This window comes from Lactuca saligna, chromosome 1 (assembly GCF_052625555.1).
Source record: "Lactuca saligna cultivar CGN05327 chromosome 1, ASM5262555v1, whole genome shotgun sequence".
Taxonomy (NCBI): Eukaryota; Viridiplantae; Streptophyta; class Magnoliopsida; order Asterales; family Asteraceae; genus Lactuca; species Lactuca saligna.
The window spans coordinates 84,647,508-84,671,979 of NC_136417.1; positions in this window are offsets into that span (position 1 = coordinate 84,647,508).

Consider the following 24,472-nt stretch of genomic DNA (forward strand, 5'->3'; position numbering starts at 1 on the left):
AATATAAAGTCATGATATTTAATTAGTTTTAATCTTGAATTAATTATGAATTAATTTAGTGATTAAAAGGAAGACTAATTAAATTATGGGCTATTACATTTATATGGTGTGGGCTAATACTCATTTGTTAATGGGCTAAGCTTATATGGAAGTCCATGGAGCTTTAACCCATGGATCCTTGGAAGAGGAAAAGACATGGGTAATTAGGGTTTCACTCTAACCATGCACACTATATATATAAGCTTATGTTGCATGAAAAACCACCCTAGTGTGTGTGTAATAGTGGTGGCCGAATTCTAAGATTTAGTATACTCTCTCATATATTTTTCAAGTTTGTGGTGATTTGTGATTTCCACTTGAGGCATTCACATTATTGGTGCTTGGCTCTCAAACTCCAAGGAATCAACAATCAACAAAAGGTATGTAATTCATCTAGTTCTTTTATGTTTAAAAGTACCCCATGCCATGCTAGATAGGTTATAAACCTTGGAAAATAATATTTTGCATGTACCTTAGACAAACATAGATCCAAGGTTTATTAGGGTTGCATGTACACTTAGGAAGTGTTAGAATGCTCAAAACCCAATAGTATATAGGACCATTGACTACCGAGAGTCAAACCAACCCATCATCAAGGATCAATATCCCCTATTCTAAATCAACAACCTATTTGAGCAACTTCAAGGAACAAGCAAAGGTCGACGTACCACTAGCTTAGAATTCCATAGGAGGAAACTCCCATGACAACCTAAGATTCATAAGGCCAGCTATACCACACACAACCTTAACCTTAGTTACAACAGTATTCTTCTCAAGGTTAAGAGAAACTATCCCTAGGGTGTCAAGTACACAATCTACATTAGACCATTTGAGATCCTCGCCATGATCGGTCCGGTAGCCCATAGACTTTGGTTACCACAATAACTCAACATCATACACCCTACATTCCATGTGCTCAACCCTAAGAAGTGTTTGACCGCTGAAAATCTTATAGTTCCACTCCACAAAACTTTGGTAAATGAAAACCTACACCCTCAAAAAGGACCATGTGGGGATCATGGGCAGGGAAACCAAAAGAGCAAAGTTAAATACCAGTAGCGAAGGTCCGCCGGAATGCCAAGCACGAACCTAAATTCCCCTAGGAACAAAGAGACCTGAAGAAATAGAGATACCTAAAATTTTTCTCCTAGTTGCAAGAGCCATCCAAGATGCTAATTTTGGGATGAAATTCCCTCTAACGGGGAGATGATTTCACAACTAGTAAATTTAGGGTCTACTAAAGTCTATATTGTAACGATGATCAATGAATGTATAATGTAACCTTGCTATAATGGATTTTTGCAAATCAAAAAGGACATTATGTGTATTCACATATAAGTAAAACATTATGAAACAGGTTTGTAACAGATGGTTAAAAGTCAAGATGGACCAAAATGCTTAAAACATGAATTAAAAAGGGGATGACATTGAGGTTTTCGGCCATGGAAGCCTATGACTGAAATCATCCCTTAGTGGATGTGCCAAGGACCGAAAAATCCTTATTAGTAGACCTAGAACCGAAAACCCTATTCAATGGACCATGTCAAAATCGAAAACACTAGGAAATAGCCCAATAAGGCCCACTAATTCAATGATAAAGGACCGAAATCACAAAGAGAATGGGGTGATTTCGGTAAAAAAAAAGATCTAAATAGTTTTCGGCCAATTAAAGTGGTATCCAGTAAGGTAGTTTTCTATTAGATATCCTGTACGTCAAAGATTTACCTTGGGAGTGAAGATTCAGCCTTACCTCTTTTTACCCAGCAAACAACCAAGCAAGACATTCCAATATCTATGAAATATCAACACCCATTTCTTCTTTTAAACTTTGACAGAATTCATTTCCTTCCATTCACCAGCATTCCTCATCTTTTCTTTCTACTATTCCCTTTAACACTTCATCCTCATATCTCAAGAAATTCTCTAAAGAACAAGCTAGGTTCTCTTCAAAAATCATCATCATCTAAGTGGTCTTAGAATATTTGGTAATCCATTTCAAAAAGCCTTGTTTTTACACATTATTTTGTTAATTTCATCTCATTTATAGACAATATCGTGTGTTAACCTTCTTAGGGTAATATTATCTTGAAGGAGTTCATCAAGCATATATTGGTGTTTACGCTCGAAAACTTCTTCATAACTCTTCAATTCATCTACAAAACCAACCTAAGGTGAGTTCATACCCCCACATTTTCCAGCTTCTTCATGTTTTTTTTTTTTTTTTTTTTTTTTTTGTGGGGGGGGGGGGGGGGGGGGGGGATACAGGTAAAACTTTGTTTATCCCCACAAATAATTTCATCTTTTCATCATTATGTTAAAGATAAAATATTATTTTCTTTGTGATATACGTATTGTTAAAACAAACATAATCTATGTTATAAAATCATAAGAAAATTTATGATTGTAAAGCTACATGGTTTTTGGAAACTTTTACTAAAAGATAGCTTTTCTAGCAAAAGTGGTTACATTATAGTTACTTACTAATTTAGTGGGTTTTTTACCCAAAAATATTATGTTTTGATTTCATATTTTCATACTAGACAAAAATACGCTTTCATATTTATATAAAAGATTATATAAATAGTTTCAAAGTCATACATATTTCGTTTTACAAGAAAAAGGTTTCATAGTTCATGTAAATCAGTTAATGCTCTTGTGAGACATTCTCTTCACCGTACTACCTAGTGTACATCTTAAGTCCTGCATTATAAACAGAGTCTCTTGGAGGGAGAGCAAGACCGTTGTGTATAGATCTATACAGTATTGACAACCCTACACCTCAACTGTTCGCTACTGATTCTGACGCCTGAAGAATGTCATTCAGTAATAGCAATCACATTATCATGGTTATAATAACTTACATAGGGGTTAACGATACTATCTCGGTTTACGGGAAGCTTACACTTCATTAGTTTTTCTAAAAAGATATAGCTACATACTATTGTTCAGTACAACAACACTCATACATTTCGGTCTTAGGGTTTAAGACTATAGTTTTCAAACATCAGAAAATATTGGATTTTCTGGGAACATACATTTTATAGTTACAAGAAAGTATACAAAGGAAATACACACATATACAGTTCATACATAAGAAAATATTGGATTTTCTGGAAACATTCATTATGATTTTACAAGGAAAAGATACAAAGAAAACACATACATTTTTAGTCTTGGATATAAGACTTAGAACTTGTTTTTAAAGAAAATATCTGATTTTCTAGAAGTATACAAGAATCATTCTCTCGAGAACGTTACAAATCCTTCTCACACTAAATGCTTATGAACTCACCAAATTAATTGTTGACACTTTTCAAAACCACTTGGAATCAGTAGACATGTATTCACCATATCTTGAGGCCCGTCATCGCTGGATTATGTTTTCTACTTTTGTTATTCATAATTAACTTTTGAGCAAAATAAAGTTGTAAACGATGTAAACTTGTATTATCAATTTATGAATGTTTGGGTTGCTATGTTTCATTACTATTCAATTGTTATGATACTGTACATGAAGTCACTCCATCCGCCCCCAGATGTTTCTGCCGTTCTGGTTTCGGGGTGTGACAGTTGTTAATCCCTCAAGTGAGTTCTACTCACTATATTGTATACTCCACTATGTATCCACTGTATGTTAGGGTATAGCTAGCATGTAGTATACTTTTAGGCAATTAGACTAGGATAGTTAGTTGCTTGTTATATGGAATGTTGATGTATATAGGTTGATATTTATATATATATATATATATATATATATATATATATATATATATATATATATATATATATATATATATATGGAGTTGAGGGTGGACAAGCCGTTAGCTGAAGGCCAATAGACTCAGGTGGAGTAGCTTTATTATAAAGGTCATAATAGAGAGGACCAACCACGTGATGAGGGCCAAGGGCGGGCTAACTATACGTTGAAGGCCAAGGGGCAAAACAACTATAAGCTAAAGTCCATTATGTGTATGCATCGTATATGTGTTGTAGTGTGGAATATTATGAGGGAATTCACTAAGCTTTGGCTTTCAGTTGTTGAATAACTGCTTTGCAGCTTGTTCATCTGAGCATGGAAAGGCTCACACATGATTTTATCCATATCAAGGCATCAATAGAGTTTTATAGACTTCCGTTTTTGTACTCTTTCATAATTAAAATGAAATAATGTTTTGTAAGACTCAGATTTTGAATAAATAAAAATGAAAATTTTTCCTTAAAATTTGGGGACGTTACATCTAGAACCCGAAGCCGAGAGGTGTATTTTCATTGGTTATCCACAAAATTCCTTTCGATAGTTTTTCTAAAGACCATCTAACAATGTTCCCTTTATAGCTTAAAGATGAGTCTTTCGAAAGAGAGAGAGAGAGAGAGAGAGAGAGAGAGAGAGAGAGAGAGAGAGAGAGAGAGATAGATAGAAAGAGAGAGAGAGAGAGAGAGAGAGAGAGAGAAATAGAAAGAGAGAGCTCATATCCAAAGAGCACAATGAGAGTATAACTGATCTTGAAGAAATTCAAAATTCATACAATGAGGGAACCTTAATCGACACTAGTACTTATCCCGAGGATGAAATACCTGTTATTAACAATTTGTTAACTCTTCGTTGATCCAGTAGAGTTAGCATGCCACCATCGTTCTATGGTTTCCATATAGCGACGAATAAGGATACATTTGTCAGTGATAATACACTGGTAAATTTGGATGAGCCATCTAATTACAAGGAAGCAATGGTAGGCCCCGAGGTTTTCAAAATGGAGGGGTAATGGATAACAAGATCCAATCCATGTACGATAACCAAATGTGGACTTTGGTTAATCATACACCTGTTCGAAAGATAGTAAGGTGTAAATGGATCTTCAAAAGAAAAAAACTAACATGGATGGTAATGTACAGACCTTTAAGGTAAGGCTGGTTACAAAGGGCTTTACTCAAACCCAAGGGGTTGACTATGATGAAACTTTTTTGCCAGTTGCCTTGATTATGTCAATTAGGTTAATGCTTGACATAACTTCTTATTATGAACACAAAGTATGGAAAATGGGTGTTAAAACTTCTTTCCTTAACATGAAATTGATTGAGGATGTTTACATGGTTCAACCAGAAGGTTTTAAAGATGTCAAGTTCCTTAATATGGTGTGCAGGCTTGAGAAGTCCATATATGAACTTAAGCAAGCATCTCATAGCATAAATCTTTGCTTCGATGAAAAGGTCAAAGAGTTTGGATTTTATATAATTAAGGATAATTCTTGCGTATATGTCAAAGCTAGTGGGAGTTTAGTGACTTTACTAGTTTTATATGTCGATGACATACTCTTCATAGGAAATAATGTTCCAACTTTGCAAGAAGTGAAGTCTTGGCTTGGGAAATGCTTCAATATGAAGGATCTAGGTGAGGCAATGTACATTCTTGGAATAAGAATTTATAGAGATAAACATAGATGTTTTCTTGGGATGAACATAGTACTTACTTGGATAAAATACTGATGACGTCAAGTTCCCTAATATGGTGTGCAAGCTTGAAAAGCCCATCTATGAACTTAAGCAAACATCTCGTAGCTGAGATATTTGTTTCCATGAAAAGGTAAAAGAGTTTGGATTTTCTAGAACTAAGGATAAGTGTTGCGTATATGTCAAAGCTAGTGGGAGTGTAGTGACCTTTTTAGTTTTATATGTCGATGACATACTCTTCATAGGAAACAATGTTCCAGATTTGGAAGAAGTGAAGTCTTGGCTTGGGAAATGTTTCACTAAGAAGGATATAGGTGAGGCAACGTATACTCTTTGAATAAGAATTTATAGAGATAGGCAGAGGTGTTTTCTTGGGATTAACATAGTACTTACTTAGATAAAATATTAAAATAGTTCAATATGGAGAATTTCAAGAAATGGGATTTACCCATGCATCATACTTTTAAATTTATTAAAGATCAACATCTCAATAGTTATAAGGAAATAAATGAGATGAGTCGAGTCCCATATGCATCGACTATAGGATCAATCATGTATGCTCTTACATGTACTTGACTTGATGTAAATTATGCTTTGAGCATGGTTAGTAGATATCATGGAAATCCTTGTATAGTTCATTAGATAGTGGTGAAAAATATAGTATTTGCGAAAGACAAAATATATTATTCTAGTTTTTGGTGGCAAATATGAACTTAAAGTGAGTAGTTATAGTGACACAAACATTCAAACAAATTGGGATAATATTTATTCCTAATCTGGCTAGGTATTTCTATTAAATGGCGGAATAGTTACTTGGAAGAGTTCCAAACAACAAACATTGGCTGATTCTACTTGTGAATTAGAGTACAACACAACAAGTGAGGCGGGATGGTTAAAGAATTTTATTGGAGATCTTGGAGTTGTTCCGTTAACCCAAGAGCCTTTATAAATTTTCTTCGACAATGAAGGTGCAATTGCTTTAACCAAAGAACAAAAAGATCATAGTAGATCAAGGCACACTGAAACAAAAAACCATTATATTCGTCATCAAGTTGAAGAAGGAAAACTCATGGTGAATCGTATATCATTAGAAGATAATCCCGCTGATCCTCTCACTAAGGGTTTATATAAGGCCAAGCACTTCGAGCATACTATGATCATTAGGCTAAGAGATTGTATTAGATTCTAAATTTTAGTAGTTAGTTGAAAATTTTGAAACAATGTAAGAACAATAAACTATAAATGAATGGTGATTAAGTAATAGAGATTTATTTATGTTCAAAGTGTGTGATACCACAATCAATTAATTTATTCTTGTGTTTCACTTTGCATGTTTTACTTCCTGAGTATTAATTTATTCCAAATGCCAAAATTTACCACACATTAAGGAGTAAGTATTGATTTAAGACAGTCATAAAATATTTATAGATTATCCATAGGTTTGGAAATTACATAAGGTTTGTTGCAATATTCATGAGTATTTAGAAAATGCGAATTTGTAGTATTGGTGGAACCCGTGCTTAGAGATTACTTCATGGATTCAATCACATGATTGTTGCATATTCATGAATACTTAGAAAATGGTTATTTTGAGTATTGGTGGAACCTGCACTTAGAGATTACTTCATGGATTCAATCACGAGTAATTCTAAAACGATAATATCTTCAATCTATAAAACATATATATATATATATATATATATATATACACACACACACACACAGATATATATATATATATATATATATATATATATATATATATATATATATATAAGTAATAGTTTACGAATTTGTTGTGCATTGGTTTACATTAACGCATCTGTAACTGCATGTCATAAAGTGTACTTCCATGTATGATATGACTTGTAAAATGTATGATTATATATTTAAAGTTTGTTCATTCCCTTTTCCTATTATGGAAAAGAGATATCTTTAGGCCCCTCGTTGATTGGATGTTGACAATATAGTGTTGGGCCGAGCCATGACTAAATTGATGTGTTCAATTTGTAGTCTAATGACGTCATCACAAATCGGGAAGGCGAGAAACAAAATTTTAGACCATGATATTGATTCTAATCCATATCTCGTGTCCATATGATATCAGGAAGAACGAAGGGATAGTTGATCACTTATCTTAGCGCTGACGTCTAAATTGGTTAGAGTTTAACAATGTTTTTGGAAAGCACACTCTACTGGTTATTTGAATACTTATACTTACAATTGTAGTTGGCGACATATCCAAGTGGGAGACTATTGGATTAAGTGTATAAGGTCTTAATTAAATTGGTATATATAGTAAAGTCCTTTTTGGGTTGCCCTCATAACTAAGAAATAGGTTTTATTGATATTAAGAGAGAGATAAATGATTTATTAATATGTTGTATGATTAATATATGACTATAAATAATAAATAATTAATTAAGAATTAATCAGAATTAATTTAATTATATATATTAATTAGAAATAATAAATAATTAATTAATATTTAATCAAAATTAGTTTAATTATTGATTTTGGATAAATTAGAATTAGTTAAAGTTACAAGGGTTAGAGTGCAATTATTCAATAGTTGAACAAGAGAGGTATTATAGAACCTCCTTATGGTGGACAGTTTTGGGAGCCCTCATTAAGGTTTCTAGAAACTTCCATTTTATTGATATTATAAGTGATATGAATAAGATTAAAACATTATTATTTTAATATTTGAATCAGGGTTTCATACAACTATAAATAGGGACCTATAGAAGGCTTGAAAAACCCTAGAAAACTCATAACTGAATTTCAAAATTATCTTCCTCTCTCTCTCTCTCTCACTCTCTTTCTCTCTCTTTCTATCTAATTTTCGATCCTAGAGTTTCCTAGGATTTGGTTGTAACCCATTAGAGGCTACCACATTATTGGAGCTAGCTTTCATAGAATGTTTTCAAGAGAAGTGTATAACTTAATTTGAATTAAGCAAATGTATGATCTCTTTCATGTAATTTGAGATTACATAACGTTAATTATATTAGTTTTCAAAGTATATTGCTATTATGAGAAAATCCATATATATCTAGGTTGCATGTCCCAATCAATGTTTATGTGAAATTTCGATATGCAAATCATGTTTCATTAATTATTATTGTAGCCTATAAAACCCATCTTAAAGGAGTCTAACAAAGAAGAACGCATTATTATTACATTGGCTTCCATTAAAGCCTAGACTTCAAATGTTGTTCATATCATCGAAGACAACTAGTCTTATGAAGTGGCATCATGTAGAACATGTTAATGATGGAAAACTGTGACATCTAGCAGATGGTTTAGCTTGGAAAGATTTTGATACGTAATTTTTTTTTTCTAAATTTGCAAGTGATCCTCGCAATGTTCGTTTAGCACTTGCAAGTGATGGTTTCAATCTTCAGGATAATGAACATGGCACACAATAGATGGCATGTCATCCTTATTCCTTATAAATTTCCGCCTTCGTTGGTTTTGAAACAACCTAATTTCATTCTTTCTTTAATCATGCATGGTCCTTATAGTCCCAGAGACAACATAAATGTCTACATGAAACCTGTAATAAAATCATTTAAGGAGTTGTGGGAGTTTGGAGTTGAGACATTTGATGCATCAATGAAAGAAAATTTCTAGTTGAAAGCATTATTTTTATACAATACCTACCTTTCTTGGTTATGCTAATCTGTCTGGGTGGAGTACCAAGGGAAAACTTGCTTATCATGTGTGTGATTTGAAAAATGATTCCAAATGGCTAACTAATGAAAAAATGGTGTTATATGTGTCATAGGAGATGGCTTTCAACTAACCATTGTTGGTGTACATACACTAGACCCTTTTTTGGAAGAACAAATTTAAGAGAAGCTCTTAATACTATTTTTGGTGAGGATGTTCTTCAACAATTAGATGACAACAAGTTTCTTGTTGACTATGTTAATTATGGTCATTGGAAAAAGAAAAATATTTTCTTTATGTTGCCATATTGGGAGCATTTTCCGTTACGTCATAATCTTGATGTCATGCACATAGAAAAGAATATTTGTGACAATATTATGGGCACTATATTGACTAGATAAGAAATCCAAATACAACTTAGACACAAGACTCGTTATAAAACTACTAGGTATAAGAAAGGACTTACATACAATGAAGCGACCAAGAAACAATACAACTTATTTTTCAAAAGCTTGTTATCAAATAAATGCGACCGATAAATCTTCATTCCTAAAAAACCTCATGTCAATTAAGCTTCCTGATGATTTTTCATTCAACATATGTCAATGTGTTCAACTTAAAGAAAAGAAACAAATTGGGATAAAAAGTTATGATTTCGAGATGTTTATGCAAGATTACTTACCTATTGCATTAAGTGGAAGTTTACTTGATCATGTAGTCTAAGTTTTGAGCTATGTGATTGTTTACGATCATTTTCTATAAAGACATATCTGAATTTGATCTCGAGTTTCTCCATGTTATAGTCGTTGTCACTTTATGAAAATTGGAGAAGATATCCCTCCCTTCCTTCTTTATAGTGGTGGAAGACTTGGTAATTCACTTTGTCAAAGAGGTTAAGCTTGGACGTCATCTTGCTTTTCGGTGGATGTATCCTATTAAAAGGTAAACAAAAGTTTCTTTGGCGTTTCATTTTACATATAGTTTTGTTACTAATTTTAAATGATCAGTTGTTTATGACCACACAATGAACTTTCAACACTTAAGTCGAATGTCAACAATTAATCTCATCATAAAGGCTCAATTTTTGAATGTTTCTTATCTCAAGAAAGTAAAACATTTTGCTTTAGATATCTCACTGGAGTAGAAACAGTTTTTACTAGAGCTATTTGAAACGATGATGAAGGCCACCAAAAATAAGATTGGAAAATCTAAAAATCATTTTCTTGATCGTCCATTGGGGCTTAGAATCCATTAAGGATCTTCATTTCATAAAAGGAGGAAAACTTTAAGTATTGTCATATATGAGATGTCACTTGCTAAAGTACATCGTTATGTGCTATTCAATATCGAATCAGTTACACCTTTTCAAGAGTAAGATGTACTATGTTTCTTTACGAATTTTATATACTTCATTTTTGGTCTCTAGGTTACAATAAAACATGACTTTTTTATGAAGGGAACATAAAAGACTAATCAAGGGACAAAATTGGTCTTGTTATATACTCGAGTATGAAACTGATACGATTCATTCCCAACAATTTAGTGACTAGTTTAAAAAAGGGTATGTAACATCCCGACTCCCAGGTATGAATTTCAAGAATTTTTATACATCATTTAATACCTACTCGACAAGTTGGAGGCCCCAAATCGTCGCGTAGAAACCGATCAAGCCGCATGGTTTATGGAACCTACTAAATGAGATGGAGGACCCCAACTCAACGAGTTGAGGTTGTGCATGAAAACCCAAATTTTTAGGGTTTGCACCCTATTTAAAGGACAATAAGTCCCCTCACCAACCTCATATATCACTTTACAGTCTAGAGAAAACCCTGATCGAGCTAACCTTCCATTTTGAGAGTGTGTAAGGCTAAAGATTGTGTGTTTGGTGCATTTCTTGAAGAAGCTTGAAGTGGTGAGTGCATAACTGAAGGAAAGGGCTATAGATCCTGCTTTTGCATTGTTGTAGCAGCCATATTGTGGTATAAAGATGCTACCTTGACCTTTTATTGCTTAGATATACTCTCATGAAAGAAAATGGTCCTTTTTGGTACATCTTGGAGTCATTCTTGGATTTGGGCTAGGCATGAGGACATGGCTTTAGATCTAAACCCCTTTAGGCTTCCTTAGGCGTAAAGACTCAAGATTTGTCAAGCTTTGGCCAACTTCCATGCCCTAAACCTCTTATTTAGCATACTATTGGTGTTTTGATCCCTTTTATGCCTTTTATGCACGTAAAGTTAGTTACTTTATGTGGTATCTTAGTCCTAAGAGTCTAGATCTGTAGTTTGGGGTATTAGAGTCAACTGGAAAGTGCTGAACACGTTAAGACAGGAAAACTCGACGAGTTGCTTAGCCAGCTCAACGAGTTAGATAAGGGTTTTCCCACTTTCTGGATTCTGAGTGAACTCGGCGAGTTGGTTAGATAACTCGATGAGTTGATTAAGGTTTTCCCAATCTTCTGGACACTACATGCACTCGACAAGTTGTTTGGCAACTCGACGACTTGACTCGAGTTTTCACGGTTTCTAAGTTCTGAAGGAACTCGACGAGTCAGTAAGCTACACTCGACGAGTTGGGTCAACATGGACTGTTTAACTTGACCGTTGACTTTGCCTTTGACCATGGTTGACCAAGTTTGACTTCTGGGGGTATTTTGGTAATTTGGAATTCTAATGGAATTAATCATATGGGGATTACAGGCAGTTGAGTTTGGACTTGAGAGTTAATTTTTGATCTTCTGTATTCAGCACTACTTGTTAAGTGAGTTTTTCTCACTGTACTAACAGGGTCGAAGGCACCAATACCTAGGAATGAGCATAAGTGGGTACCCACCTCATTTAGTGACAACTGGAACCGGTGGTTCCTAGAAAGTTAGAATCGAAACCAAGACCGATCTAGGCAGTTCTTAAATGTTTGGAACCAGTCCCGGAAGCGGTAGTTCTGGTTCTAGGAGCGGGTAACCCGGTCACATTAACTTTGTTAACTTTTGTCGATAAAACCGCAATTTAGTTCGATCCAAATCAAATCAATTCGGACTAAAGATGGACAAAATCGGACCAATATATTCTCAACCGGTCTAACTAACACACACACACACACACACACAGACACACATATATATATATATATATATATATATATATATATATATATATATATATATATATATATATATATAAACCGGTTCCAGCGGGTAGCGATTCCGAAAAAATGAGAATCGGAGCTAGAACCGCTTAAGGCGGTTCCAGTTCCAAAACCAGAAGTTCTGAGGCGGTTCCGGGTCCAAAAGCGTGTACCCGGTTGCGATGCTCATCCCTACCAATGCCAACCCTTTTGGATTGTTATTCTGGTTATCGCATGACGATATGCTTAGGGATATACTAAATATGTATCCTGATATATAGGATGATGCTATGTTTAATGACATGTTAGGTCGGTATCCCGGTATATAGGATGATGTTATGATTAGTGATCTGTTAGATTGGTCTAAATGTTTGTACATGCTAGCATTTGTTACCTATATGTTGATTGTATGCTTGGGGGTGGCTTAAGGCGATCCAGCTTTGTGCTATAGGCCAACATACCCAAGGCGGCCCATATAGACTGAAGTCTCAATGGGGCGTACCAGTCAAGAAGAAGGCTCGAAGAACAGTCCAGACAAGCGGAAGGCCCAGTAGAGCGGACCCGATATGCTGAAGGTTCTGAGAGTGGGCCAGATAGACTGAAGTCCTGATGAGGGCGTTCCAATCATACTACATACTATATATACATTTTATTTGTTATGATATGGTTATGGTTTGTATGGCATTGGTATTTTGGGGGAACTCACTAAGCTTCAGGCTTACAGTTTTGGATTTTGTTTCAGGTACTTCGGATGATCGCGGGAAGGTGAAGGCTTGATCGTGCACCTCTTCACACTTTATGATTTTGATTTATGGGATACTATAATATGAAACTATTTTGAAAAAAAAATTGTAATAAATAATGGTTTTTGAATTCTTGAAAAAGTTTTAACTTTTCATGCATTTTATGGATGTTACAAGTTGGTATTAGAGCCTTGGTTTGAGTGAATTGGAGGAACACTCATGTGAATCCAGTCTCGAACTAAGGAAAAGATTTTCAAAATACTAAAGGAGGATGCAAAGTGTATGATCAGCCAAAGAAAGTAAGTAGACCCCAAAATACCATACCAATATTTGATATTGTGATATGTTAGAACATCATGCTAGTGATAGGCTAGGGATCTTCAGGAATTGCATGATAGAATTGCCTGACAATATGATGCCTGATACCCTAGGGTTTTCCTTAGACAAAACTTAAAAAATGGTCCCTATGGTTTCCAAAAATCTGAAGTTTGGTCCCTAATTTACAAAAACCTCACGCATCATCCTTGTGGTCTCAAAACTTTTAACATTTGGTCCTTTTGGCTCACTCCGTTAGGATTTCTTCATTAACTCATTTTTCAATATTATATTGTAGGGGTAATTTCATCATTTCAATTGTAACCTTCTCTTTTTAAAATGAAATGATTACCTATTGTTTGCACATCAACTCACTACCCGTCCCTCTCTTAAGAAGGTAACCAGTTACATTTGTAATCATCGGGTTCATTCCCATTGTAGAAGCAAGAATAGAAATTGGGATTTCAGGTTTAAGCTAAAGGAATTGCAATGGTGCTATCAATATGGTGTTTTCGAGAAAAATTTGAAACCGGGCAAGACTTAGGAAAAAGGTACGGTACGATACTGGAACAAAAGTTGTTTTTCTTGGTCGATTGTGTTCACGTAGAGAAATCATTGAATTTACTCTCTTTTTTTGTGTTTCCAGGAGGATATGACAGCTATTTCACGTTGAAGTACACTACAGTGGTGTCTTCACCAAAGCACCTGGAAGGAAATACGTTGATGGTGTTGTAGCATATGTAGATGATGTTGACACTGATTTATTTTCAGTTCATGAGCTTGATGACATGGTCCGAGAACTAGGGTACAAAACTTAGCAAACCCTTTACTACCATTTCTGTATCCCTGAATACCCTTTAGACTATGGCTTAATGCCTTTAGGTAATGACTATGATGTACTTAAAATGGTATCATATGTCCCTAAACACAGACTTATAAGGGTATATGTTGATACTGGTCAGACAAGGGTAGCTAGTTATTACAAGTCTCCTTTTAAAGTTGTTATTGAAGAGTTGGAGTCTGATAGTGTGTCACCTGAAATGAATAGAAAGAAACCTTGTAGGAGAGAAGCAGGATCATGTAGTAGAAAGCTTGACCCAAACAAGTCTATGAACCTTGGTTATGATAAGTCACAAGTATTAGATGTTGATGAAGGGTATGATTGCTCAAAGAGTATTCTGCCATTTATAAGGTCACAAGCTAGCAAAAAAAGTCATGTCATTCAAGAGGAAGGTCAATCATGAAATTTAAACTCAATAAGAAGTGATCACTAGTGCAGTTGAAACTGAAGAACTAGTGGGAACTTACCATGTACATGAACCAAGTTGCCAAGCTGATAAAGTAGTTAATACTGCAACAGTTGATGACTTTGAAGCATTTGTAGAGGATTATTCACTTTATGCGGATTATGATGCTTAGTTTAATATTCAAATTTCATGTGAACAAAAACTAGAATTAGATTATCTAGAGGGTATGGTGAGTGATGATAGTGGATACGCTTTCTATTCTGAGAGTGGCCATGGTTCTGAGGGTAGTGGAGATGATTATGATGATAGTGAATACAATGTGGATGAGTCTAACATACAATTTGATGTAGATGTAGACATGAGTGAATTCCATATGCTTTTGATGTAGATGAACATGGGATCTTAAAGTATCATTCAAAAGATGAAGGGAATAACATGGTTGATGATGAGTTGGAAGTTATGGCGCTTGATGATTATCAATTTGCTGGATTTCATGAATATGATAGGAAGAGACTGCTAAAAGAGTTGAGTAAGTCAAGTACATACTCACATAGAGAGGTTCATGTAAAACAATTTCATATTGGCCAGGTCTTCAAAACCAAGCATGATGTTAAAAACTACATGAACTCACATGCTGTAGCAACAAGGAGGTCTTTATACCTAGCAAAAAATGAGAAAATCCGGATTAGGGTGAAATGTAAAGGTGTTGTAAGTAAGCCATCCAAAGTAGTTGATGGTGGTGGGCCCTCAACTAGAAGTAGGGCAAAGTGCAAGGGTAAAGATGTAATTGCCAATAAAGGTACATGTATATGGGAAGTCCAAATATCGAGGGCTAATGAAAATTAGGATTGGTTGGTGAAAATAGTACAAGATGAGTATAAATGTTTGCAAACAAGGGTGTTTAAAGCTTGAGCTTCCAAATATGTAGCAAACTTAATTATTAAAAAAATCCAGAGTAACCTTAGAATTCCAGTGAAAGCTTTACACAAAGATTTGTGCAAGACACTAGATCTAGGAATGTCATTACAAAAGGTTGCTAGGGCAAAGACAATGGTTGAACATATCATTAGTGGGGACTACCAAGTATAGTATGGATTTTTGAGGGATTATGTGTTGGAGCTACTAAACACCAATCTTGGTACCACAGTTCAGATTGATGTGTATCCATAAACCTCCCTATCTATTACCACAAGAACTTTTAGAAGAATATATGTCTGTCTGGGTGCATTGAAGTTGGGATTCAAAGTTAGGTTAAGAGATTTTCTAGGCCTGGATGGTACTTTCATGAAGGGCCCTTACCCTGGGCAAGTGTTAACTGTTGTAGGGTTGGACTGAAAGAATGGCATATACCCTGTATCATATATATTGGTAGAGACATAATCAACAAGTAGTTGGACCTGGTTCTTGGAACTGTTAGGAGAAGATTTGGATCTGGGAGCAAATTCAAACTTTACATTCAATTCTGATAGATCAAAGGTATGTATCACCTAACTTTTTTTCTTAGTACTATTTCTAGATACATTTGGGTAACTGATGTTGCATACATTGACTTTTGTTTAGGGAATAATACCAACAATTGAGAAGGTATTCCCTAATGCAGAACACAAGTTCTGTTTAAGGCATATCTAGGAAAACATGAAGAAACAATGGAAAGGAAAAAACTTGAGTGACTAGCTTTGGGAGTTTGGTAGAGAAACAACAGTCAATCATTTTAACTGAGCAATGGATGAGTTGAAGAAGATCAATGAAGAGGCTCATGCTTGGGTGTGTAAGATCCCAACAAACACTTGGGCTAAATCTCACTTTAGTGGTACCTTTGTAGAAATTTATTGATAAATGTTAATCTTCCCTGTTATGTGTTTACTATATGTGTAATTGTCTTCTCTTAATATCTATTATTCAGGAAGGGCACACACTGATTGTTTGTTGAATAACCTTTGTGAGGTATTCAATTCTAAGCTAGATGAAGGTAGGGATAAACCTATTATCACCTACTTAGAGTATATTAGAGAGTATCTCATGAAGAGGTTATGTGTGGTGCAAAAGGAAATAGATAAGTGTGAAGGACTTCAAACCCTTACTACAACTATAGTGTTTGAAATATTAAGACTGATGCAGCTAACTATGTGGCTAAATACAATGGGACAGGAAAGTACCAAGTGGCAAGCACATGGCAAGATCAATATGTGGTAAACTTGAATGACCAAAGTAGCAGTTGTAGGTTTTAGGAGATTACAGGTTTCCCATGTAGACATGCTATTTGTGCTATATGGAACAAAATTGAAAATGGTGAAAATGCCCCACATGTTGATGAATGGGTCCATCCTTGTTATAGGCTATCAAAATGGAAAGCTATGTATTTCAACAAAATTGATCAATTGAATGGACGTTCATGTGGCCTAAAAGTGACTGCCCATTCACTTTACTTCCACCAAAACATAAAACAGAGGTTTGTATTTCAAGTAGACCAAATATATAATATACATGTGAACATGGAATGAATTCAATTTTAACTATAGTATAACAATATGTCTAGGTTGGGAGGCCTAAGAAGAAGAGAAGGAGGGGTGTTGATGAGCCAAACAGCCAAGCTGGTAGATTGAGTAGGAAATATCTGGCAGTCACCAGTTCAAAGTGTCATAACAAAGGGCACAATTCCAGAACATGTAAAGGGCCAGGAGACAGTGGTGAAGTTGCAGGGGGATGAAAAATATTTTTACTAGTTATTAGGATGCTTGTGTTGTAGGTCTTTTGAAACTTAATTCATGTGTACTTGTTTAAAGATGTGTTAAGAACTTGAAAACTTTGCATGTAATGCTTTTATTGTAGGTCTTTTGAAACTTAAGTCATGCTTGTGCTGTAGGTCTTTATTTGTTTTGAAACGTAGTATGATGGTTGTATTAAGCATTTTAAAACTTTTCATGTAATGATGTGTATGCACATTTTGGTAATGAATTTTTTTTGTGTACTACCCTTCACAGATCAATTAATAACATTGTACATTTCAATTGCAAATCAAAACCATCTTAAAGATGCATTTACAATACACTTAACAATTGCATTTCAAAACCATTCAAGAAATTGAACAATCAACTATAAAAAACTACATTCCATAACCATTACCATTACCACTCCGTTACACATTAATTTGATACATAAACCAAATACAACAACACCAATTCCAAAACCCCCTACATAATCTGAAAGCGAAAAAAGCCCCTATTCGATTAAAATAAAAAAAAACCCTGCAACGGTTACAAACCAAAAAGCAAAACTCCATTACCATCCAAACTTTCACAAGATACTTAGAGATTAACATAAAACCAAAAAAAGAACACCATGAACAAAACAACATCAACCGGTAGTTACACAATTCTGCACTCACAATGGCAACCCTCTCTTCCAATCGGTTCATTGATCTTATCAAACCCGAAATTACCACTAATACGCTAGCACACATAGGAGGATTAGACCATTTAAGGAACCCACATCTTGCATAAATCCAAAATTATATTCCAGGGTTACAATCCGTCCATGAAGTGATCTTCATTGCTTCATTCCCACATCTGAAAGTCACCATCTTTGAATTAGAAGAGATTGGGTGTCGTAAAGGGTGGAACGGTTGAGCAACAGTGGAAAGGAGAAAAGAGATGACAATCACAGATAAAGGTAAAGGGTTTGCCCAAAAATCGGACATGCAATTTCTTTTAAAGAGAGAAGGTTACCCAAAAATCGTTTTTCATATATGAAATTGACATCATTACTGTAGTTGCTTAATGTATGCATCATAGTTGTACATAATTAAGATCTTTTAGCATGAGCATGTTTGGTTTGACCTTATTTCCTATTATTGTTTGGTGAAGGGCTTAGGGTAGGATCAGATATTCGAAAGTCTATAGGGTCCAGCGTTATGTATGACTTGCATACACGAGTGTTGTAGGGTTGGTGAGAGTTTCATGGATGAGTTGTGCAGGGTCAGTCGGGCAATTATGAGATATTTAGCCTTCCTCTAGGAGTGAGGATTGAGCGCTCGCCTATGATTATGTATATTGTTAGGTCGTTGTGATGATACTTGATACAAATATGGGTAGGCATGGAAGGCACTATGGGAGCATACTACTGAAAGCACATAAACCATACACGTTGCAAGGAAGTCACAACCCCTAGGGCTTTGTTGGGAGTTGGTTCCCCGATTATTATATGGAATGTTAGATATCTTCCTGGTATATTTACATCATGGTGGTTACGAGGCGATTTGTGACCGCATCCGGATCGGGATCAGGAAAAGGCAGTGAGGGTGAACCAATAGTGCCCATGACTGTTGGTCAAATGAGGCCAGATGAGTTAGACACCAGGATTCGGGAGATCCTACATGTTGAGGTTCTACATTGTTCCAGGCACAGTTGACGGAAATGTTTGGGTTTATCAAGACCGTTATGGTTGAGTCCTTTGATGAGCACCATGCAACCATTGCTGAGACGGCTGCTGCTGTGGGATTTGCAGGGTACTACCGGAGATTCATACATGATTTCTCCAAGATTGCGGTACCCCTCAATAGTCTGACGAAGAAGGGGGTGGATTTCCAATGGGGCCCTGAGCAACAAACTGCATTTAAGATGCTGCGACAACAAATTTGTGAGGTGCCAGTTTTGACACTCCTTGAGGGAGTTGAGGATTTCATGGTGTTCTGTGATGCATCGATCACTGGATTAGGAGCAGTCCTTATGCAGAGAGGAAGGGTGATAACCTATGCATCACAACAATTGAAGAAGCATGAGATGAGATATCCCATACACGATCTAGAGTTGGGAGCGGTGATATTCGCTTTCATGATTTTGAGACATTTTCTCTACGGGGTCCGATGTACCATATACATAGACCACAAGAGTCTGAGACACATCATGGATCAACCGTACCTGAACATGAGGAAGCACAGGTGGCTGGACGTTGTCAAGGATTATAACTGTGAGATCGTTTACCATCCGGGTAAAGCAAATGTGGTTGGGGATGCCCTAAGCCGCAAGTTGGATGGATCTTCTATTACAACGACATGTGAGGATACCAGTTGAATCTCCACTTGTGAGCTTGGTCAGGGAAGCTCTGGTCAAGGGTATGAGACAGGAGAACTGGAAGCTTGAGAGGATTAGGGGTGAGATCACCAAATTCGTGCAGGATAGTTAGGGATTATTGATCCATTGTGGTCGGGTATGGTTTTCGATGTCTTGTGGGGTCAGAAAGATTGTACTGGAGGAGGCTCATAAGTCTCGCTTCTCTATTCAACCGGGGGCCACCAACATGTAACGAGATCTGAGACTGAGTTACTAGTGGTCGTGCATGAAGAGAGAGATCGCATGGTACATCGAGAGGTGCTTGACCTATAGGATAGTCAAGGCCAAGCATCAGAGGCCGCATGGCAATCTGTAGTCTTTGGAGGTTCCCATGTGAAAATAGGAGCATATCACAATGGACTTCATCACCAAATTGTCGAGAGAGGAAAAGGGCTTCAATGTTATATGGGTCATTGTGGATTGATTGACCAAGAGTGCCTATTCCCCCCCCCCCCATTCGGGAGAGCTCATCGACTAAGAAGTTGTCCGATATGTATATCCGCGAGGTCGTTTCTTACCACGAGGTACTGGTCTCTGTTGTCTCAGACACTAATGTTCGATTCACCTCCTGTTTCTGGCAGAAGTTCCATGAGGAACTGGGCTCAGGGCTACATTTCAAACAAGATATCATCCGTAGACAGACACTCAGAGTGAGCGTACCATACAAACCCTCGAGGATATGTTGCGGGCCTACGTTATTGACTTTGGTGGGAGCTGGGACTCCTACCTACTATTGCAGAGTTCTCCTACAACAAAAACTTTCATTCCAGTATTGGTGCTCCACTATTTGAGTTGTTGTATGGACTGAGGTAGTTCTGCAGACTATCGAGAAGATTAAGCAGATCAGACAGCGGTTGCAGACCGCTTAGAGTCGGCAGAAGAGTTACACCGATCGATGCCGATCTAAGTTGGAGTTTCAGGTTGGTGACATGGTACTACTGAGGGTCTCACCCTGGAAGGGTGTGTTTCTCTTTAGAAAGAGGGGGAAGTTAGGTCCCCGATAAATTAGACCCTTTTGAGTTATTACCACGGTACGCAAGGTAGCATATAGACTGCATCTTTCGGAGGAGCTCAGCTAGATTCACAACACTTTTCACGTCTCGCAATTACGGAAGTGCATCCTAGATGAGGAGGTAGTGGTGTCATTAGATGATATTTAGGTCGATGAGCACCCGAATTACGTGGAGTAGCTAGTGGCCATTCTGGAGAGGAATGTGAAGTTTCTACGGAACAAGGAGGTACCTTTCGTAAAGGTACAATAGGAGCATCGGAGGGGATCCAAGTGGACTTAGGAGCCGAAGGCCGAGATACGGGAGCATTATCCGGAGTTGTTTACCATAGTAGACTTCGAGGATGAAGTCTAGTTCAAGTGGGGGAGAATTGTAACATCATGACTGCCAAGTATGAATTTCAAGAATTTTTATACATCATTTAAGACCTACTCGACAAGTTGGAGGCCCCAACTCATCGTGTAGAAACCGATCAGGCCACGTGGTTTATGGAACCCACTCGACTAGTTGGAGGACCCTAACTCGACGACTTGAGGTTGTGTGTGAAAACGCTAATTTTTAGGGTTTGCACCCTAATTTTGAGGTTGTGCGTGAAAACCTTAAATTTTAGGCCTAAAGACTCAAGCTTTGCCAAGCTTTGGCTAACTTCCATGCCTTAAACCTCTTATTTAGCTTAGTATTGGTGTTTTGATCCCTTTTATCCTTTTCATGCACGTAAAGTTAGCAACTTTACATGGTATCTTAGTCCTAAGAGGCTAGATTTGTAGTTTGGGGCCTTGGAGTTGACTAGAAAGGGCTGAACACTTTAAGATAGGAAAACTCAACGAGTTGTTAGCCAAATCAACGAGTTTGATAAGGTTTTTCCAGTTTTCTTTGATTCCGAGTGAACTTGGCAAGTTGGTGAGATAACTCGACGAGTTGATTAAGGTTTTCCCGCTTTCTGGACACTACATGGACTCGAAGAGTTGTTTGGCAACTCGACGAGTTGACTCCAGTTTTCATGGTTTCAGAGTTCTGAAGGAACTCAACGAGTCAGTAAGCTACACTCGACGAGTTAGGTCAACATGGACTGTTGACTTTGACTTTGACCATGGTTGACCAAGTTTGACTTCCGGGGGTATTTTGCTAATTTGGGATTCTAATGGAATTAGTCATATGGGGATTACAGGCGGTTGAGTTTGGAGCTGAGAGTTGGGGTTTGATCTTCTTGATTCAACACTACTTGTGAGGTGAGTTTTATAAGCATTATTAATTCTATCACGAGAACATAATCAGTTTCCCGACTAGCTCAAGAAGAGGTATTAACTGGCTATTCTATCATATGTCTAAAGTTTGTTTCTTATGAAATCATTTAGTGGTCATGAAATGCAATTAATTCTTGTTGTTGGCAAAAAAATGATGGTGTATACCCAACATGATAATAAATATATTGTATAACTCATACTCATAAAGATGGAACTATTATTAATGAGAATGTTGTTTGGTTATGGTAATATATTTTATAAGAATTATTAATTCTAGTAATTTATAATTCATATACAATAACATGCAATATTATAATTTGTTTTGATTTGTAGTCTTCCCTACAAGCCATTTCAAGTGAGTTAACAAACATACAAGGGGCTGAACAAGATTATTCAAATGATGACTACTTTCAAGTTAAGGGTCTAGAGAAACAAGGGTATATTTGATGTGTAGGAAGGATGCTAGTTGTAAAAAACAAAGGTGGTTCATGTTATAATGATCCAAAAACTATTTAACAACTAAAGAATGGGTTAGCTCGTACACAAAATGCATTGAGTATTCTTTTTAACCTCGTTAAGGATCATATTCCAAATGCAAACTTATCTAGCGTGCTTGACAATTTGAACTTAGAGGTAATGAATTACATGAAAATTAATGATTCGTCTAGTATTACATTATATATTAGTGATAATCTTATTACACAATTCTTTTAGGTTCCTGATAAATCTTATTTAGGAAGTTAAAGATTATCATCTAAAAGTCATCATAACAATGAAAATTACTTTAAACTCAAATATCCAAGCGGTTCACGCTTCTTTTTGTATGTCAGGTTAATTGGTGATATTCTTACGCGATTTATGTGACGTATTATGGTTATATAATAGACAATTATTCGAAATTTGGAAAAAAGAAGGGAATCATTTATGTAAAGTTCGAGATTAATCAAGTTTTGTGCTTTTTTCCAAAGTATTTAATTAGTTTGATAGTTTTATGTTTTGAATGTTATTAGCACAGTATCTAGATTTATCATTCTTTTTGGAAGACTTTTGTATTTTAAATATTGAGAATATTTTTGTTAAACGAGTTAAATTTGAATTTAAGTAATGATATCGTGTATTCCATTTAGTATCTTAATTGTTTTTATTAGATTATATTATATTTAAATTAAAAAAAAGCAAACCAAATATTTAAATATTTTTTTATTGAAAAAAAGTGTCATTAAACGAATGAAAAAATTATTTATATTAGCAACTATATTAGTGGTACAAAAGAAATGCCACTAAAATCCAATATTGTTACAGTGGCATACCAAAAAATGCCACTAATATCTTATAAGGTTGCATCGACACAATTAAGAAGTGTCACTGAAGGTTTTTGTGGCATTAATGGTACTTTTATTTTTGTACCGTTGATTTCATGGGGGGGGGGGGGGGGGGGGGGGCTATAGTGGAACTTTTTTTATTCCACTAAATGTCATTTAGTTTGTAGTGCTAGAGAGAACTTCAAGCTTTACCTGGACTTGGTAGATGTTCGTAGGAATTAAGTCCATTCGAGGAAAATTAGCAGGAGAGAGGAAGTTCTTGGATTCTAGAACTTAAAGGATACTCAAGTCAAGGTGGAGATTGTTAAATATGAGTTGAGCATTATGGAAGAGAACTCTAACATAACATTAGATTACGGTAGAACATTGTGGCAGGGCATGATGATAGAGCATTGTGGAAAAGCGTTTTACATGAAATTATGAAAGAAAGCTCTATTGGTGAGAGAAAACATTGTTTGGTGATTGAAAGCTCATTTGGTGAGAGAAAACTCTGTTTGGTGACTAAAAACTTTGCTGGTGAGAAAAAACTCTATTTAGTGACTAAATCTTCTTACATGGCAACATGTAATTGGTTGACACCTTTCATGGACCTATTGACAAATGAGCTTGACCCATTCGGGTTTAATGTTTGATCATTGGTCTATAGATAGGGTTGTGCTACTTATTCCTTTGTAACTTTAGAATCTTGAATTCTAGAGAGTATCTTGAATCTCTGCAAAATTGTATTTGTAATCTCTGTGTGAAAACTTTTGAATAAGAATACTCCCTCCTGCACATATACGTAGGTCATCTTGACCGAACAACATAAATACTGTGTCTTTATGTGTGTGTGTGGTTTCGTGAGTTATCGACTTTACTTTGTAACAACCATGTTATGTATCTCATTTCTTCTTATGCCATGATAGAAACCCTTAGCTTTATCCATTATTATACTCTCATATCAGTGCAAAGCTTATTCTATATCAAATAGTTAATTTAAATTATTTTTTAAAAACCTGAGATATTTTGAGTTTAGTTTCAATATAATCAAATTTGTGATAATTTACTACCTTTTTGATAATAGGTATCAAACTTTGATGGGAATTCGATTACTTATGAGTTGTGAAGACCATGGACTAGCGCTTTTTATATTTGACTGTTGCAAGAATGCAAGATATTGCAAGAATGCAACATGTTACCATTGTATGCTACATTTTAT